The 4360-nt window shown below is 35.8% G+C and overlaps 1 pseudogene; it reads right to left on the bottom strand.

Moving 5' to 3' along the window:
* Positions 1 to 1030: 1030 nt before the first annotated feature.
* LOC107134508 lies at positions 1031 to 2004 on the bottom strand (annotated as a pseudogene).
* Between the last annotated feature and the right edge of the window lie 2356 nt (positions 2005 to 4360).

Below are 4360 nucleotides of genomic sequence, written 5' to 3'. Positions count from 1 at the left end.
TTCTTATTATGCAGAGCAGTGACTTGAATCATGGTCTTACTGACTCATGGCTGTGTTAGCACTGGGAACTTCCTGTGTGAAGGTTCAGGTCAAGATGGCTCAGTTGCTATGGTGATGCCTGCCCAAGTAAACTGTGCAAAGGGACAGATTTATATCTCTGGACTTTGAGCTCATGCACCAATTCCTGGGAATAGAGAATTCTGAACATACCAAGATAACCCTCATGTCTCATCAGTCCTGTGTTCTTCAGATTGCGTACTTTGCTGAAATTTTCTCAAAAATAACCTTTTGATGAAATGTGTATAATAAATATGCTGAGCTAGCTCTGAGTCAGTCAAACGCCAGTGGAGTTTGACTGCCCAGCTTTTTCTCTATGTGCTTTTTCTCTGTTTGTCTTTTCTTTATCTCCTGTCACCTCTTGTATGGTCTTCCCTGAATTAATGGCTGCAGCTGAAAGCGGAGATGACAGGGCCATACACATTACCTTTTTATACATTTTGAATTTTGAATCATTATCTATTAAAAGGACAAAATCCAAAAAGAAATCAGGACATACCTGTTAAAAATTTTCATAACTCACATGTGAATTGATATTTGTTTCCAACGTAATAAACATATCTTTAAATTAAAATTCTAAAAGGTATAATAATTTTATTGATAAGTCTAAAAATGTGTTAGCCTAGAAGGATCACACAGATAAACAGACCTAAATATTATTCATATATACCAAATGTAAGGAGTATACACATATTTCTATACCTGGTTATGTACAAGAACACATTATAATATATTGTAAATCAATATTATCATATGATATTCTTTAAAACAAATTCAACATTAGGGTTTCCTGGTTAGTGTTCCAGAAAAAAATGTTTACCCTCTGTTACCTAGGAATATATTGTTTAATACAACTAGAGCACATTATTCCATTTAGTATTTTTCTGTTATCCAATTTCCTTTGTTGTATACATTCTAAACAATTTGAGAAGCAGTATACTTATGTCTCTCAACTTTCTCATTGTCTGGTAATTTATGCTTCAGAAGAGTTCTCTAGATCCCTTCAGGTCAGGGTCTCTTTCTGATCACCCTAAACAAGGCACCCTTCACTTCCTTTTTCCTCAAAATATAGATCAGTGGATTAAGAACAGGCGTGACCACATTGTACATGATGGCAATGATGCGATCCTGGTCCCTAGAGCTCCCTGAGGTAGGGCAAATGTAGGTGAAAATAACAGGAGCAAAGAAAAGAATAACCACCATGAAGTGGGAGGCACAGGTGGACAGTGTTTTGTGAAGTGTGCTGCAGGACTGGGTCTTGAGGAAGAGGTAGGTCGAAATAGGAGAGAAATATGTAGAAATAGGAGAGAAGTGTCAGAAAGAAGGGGCCTGTGGCAATGGTCCCCGTGACAGTGTTGAGCAGACTCTGATTGAGCTCAGTGTTTCCACAGGCCAACTCCAGCAATGGCTTAACATCACAGAAGAAGTGATGAATGTGATTGGGACCACAGAAGTTCAAGCGAGATGTCATAATGGAGTGTAGCAGGGCATGAAAAATCCAATGGCCCAGATGGTGATAGCCGTCTGGGTGCAGAGCTCAGGATTCATGATGACAGTGTAATGAAGTGGTTTGCAGATAGCCACAAAGTGGTCAAATGCCATCAGTGCCAGCAACAGAGACTCTATGCTACCCAGGAAGTAGAAGAAATGAAGTTGGCTTATGCATCCCATGAAAGATATTGCTTTGTGTGTAGAGAGGAAGTTCTCCAGCATCTTTGGCAGTGTCACCATGGAGTAGCAGATATCTAGACATGACAGGTTTCCCAGGAAGAAATACATAGGTGAGTGGAGTCTGGGATCAGAGATGACAATCATCAGGATGGCTCCATTCCCAGCCACATTCACAAGGTAGATTGTGAGGAAAACTGCAAAAAGAAAAGGCTGTGGATCTTGTATGTCTGTCAATCCCAGGAGAAGAAATTCAATGACTGAAGTCTGATTCAACATCACTTAAAAGAAAAGAAGAAGTAATTTTGAAACCTTATTCCTAATGAGAATCAGTCTTTCTAACTGATGATTTTCTTGCCAAGACAAAAAATTTTGAGGAAGAGTGTGGGAGTTTTGCATGAAACCCTGCCTCAGATCTTGTGTAATATTTAAATGTTTAGGCTACATGGATTTTTCATTAATATTTTTCTTTGTCTTTAGAATTTAGAGCAGTTTTTCAGTCTACCATCTTCTCTAGCTGTGAACATCTACATTCCAAAACAACTTCCTTTTCATCTCCTAAATCAGCTGCATGAGGTGATAATTTCTTAAGTGTTCTACCACCCCTGTGATCTCCTTACTGAGTGGGAAGTGACCTGAAGAATTTTTCTTAAGAAAAATAGCCAGGGATGGAATTATTGATCATAAAGTTCTTAAATAAATGAACAATCCCTAAAACCGGGACAATAACTTTTCTGTAGTAAAAGGGGCTAGGCTGTTCTCTCGCTCATCTCTTTCTGATCCACATTCTTGGAAAAGTCACAGAGTCCTATTTGAGTAGGAAATGAGACCAACAAATCATTATTAATCTAGATATATTTGAAATTTTATCACTGCTATATCCAATATTGGGCTTCGTTTCTTCTACAATTTGAGCCTTGTATTTTCTCAAGTAGGATCTCAAATCACTTCTTTTATGACAAATGTTATTGTTTTTCTCTTGTTTAGTTGCCCTCAGACTCTTTCTTTCTTTCATTTTTTTAGATGCCAAAATCCCTGGATAAACTTTCTTCCTCTTATGAGTTAAAATTTTCACCTTACATTACTTAATGTTATCTTCTTAATTATCTTTTCCTTTAATCCCTTAAAATCTTGTCTTCTTTTTGAAACATTTTAAGTCTTATTTTATTTTGCCTGAAATAAATTCAGTCCTCAGGAATAGACTATCAAAGAATATTCTACCTCAAGTGGAAATCACCTCCTTGACTTTTGGTTCCTTTAATGCATCACCAGCAGTTATATCATTTCTCATGACACCAGAAGTCTGTCTGCTTTGTATCTGCTGTCTCCAAAGATGTCACTAATTTCCAGGTCTCCTCAATTGCAAACGTGTTTTCTGTTTGTTCTTTTTTTTCCCATTAAATAAAATTCTTTTCTTCTATTAAAGAAATGCATTAATTTTCATTTCTTTTGCAGAATTGAAATAATAGCTTTTTACTTTGAGAATGCTGAGACTCTTGAGGAATTGTAATTATTAATTATGAGATCTGGTATTTGACTACTCAGTGTTGTCTACTGAGAAAACTCTTGAATCTTTTCTTCTATAACATTTGTAAAGTACTTGGTTTTATCTCATTTAACTACACTGAGAAAAGCAGACAAAATTCCAAGTAGCTCTTCGTTTCTCCTTTAACATGCACAGTGAGTTAATTTGCTAATTAGAAAGGGAGGAGAAAGGACATGTGGGGAACTTGTAGATGGGGCAGGCACTGAAAGAAGAAAAAGAACTATAAGGAAATCTGAAGAGATGCAGACATTGAGGTGTTTTCTAAAAAAGAAGAATCATTTGAGGTTTGAACAGTCAGAGGAAAGAAGAAGCTGATTTGAGTAAAAAAGTGAATGACTCCTTCCTGGGAACCTCTGGGACTTTTAGCTTTATTTTGGAGAAGATTTTGGGAAGTTAACTTCTATTATACTGCCAGGAAGAGCTGTCTTCCAATAATTCAGAATAACTTTCTTAATAGCCATGCATAGTGTATATAGTTCAAAAATTTTATCACCCTTTGAAATAAACAAGTGATCTGCCAAACATAAATCTTGCTTCTGTGACCCAATAAAATTGCATCAAAAATCTATTTGATAACAGAACAAAATAAAACCAATAAGTAGTCAAAGAATAAACAATTTTTTCCTAACTTCTAAAGAATATTAGATCTCACATTCCTCTGTATGGCATGGTTTCTTTCCCTACAATTTCACTATTTAGAGATTACAGGTTTGCCTTGAGGAATATTTAAAAAATGAGGCATGTTAAATTGATAATGAAGTATATCACTAAAGATGTGGGAAGTAAAATGCTTTCAAAATCTATTTGATGAGGAATCATCATAAGATATGAAACCAGCTTTAAATCCTGAACAATTGGCGATAATGCCAATAAGCAGACAGATCATGCATTAACAAAAAATATGGGCAACTTTTCAGCCTTCTCCTATTTCATTCTCTTACCTGATGGCATGTTCAGAATCACTGAACAATTAAGAAACATTTTCAGGTTTATAGCCTTAGTGATTATACATGATAGAAAAATATTCAAAGTGACAATTTCATGATGAGATTTCAGAATACACCATTTGTATTTCAAAATCTCTCCTTT

The sequence above is a fragment of the Marmota marmota genome, unplaced genomic scaffold (assembly GCF_001458135.2).
Source record: "Marmota marmota marmota unplaced genomic scaffold, marMar, whole genome shotgun sequence".
Taxonomy (NCBI): domain Eukaryota; kingdom Metazoa; phylum Chordata; class Mammalia; order Rodentia; family Sciuridae; genus Marmota; species Marmota marmota.
The sequence above is the reverse complement of the archived record's forward strand: the minus strand, read 5'-3'. Positions and strand labels throughout refer to the sequence as shown.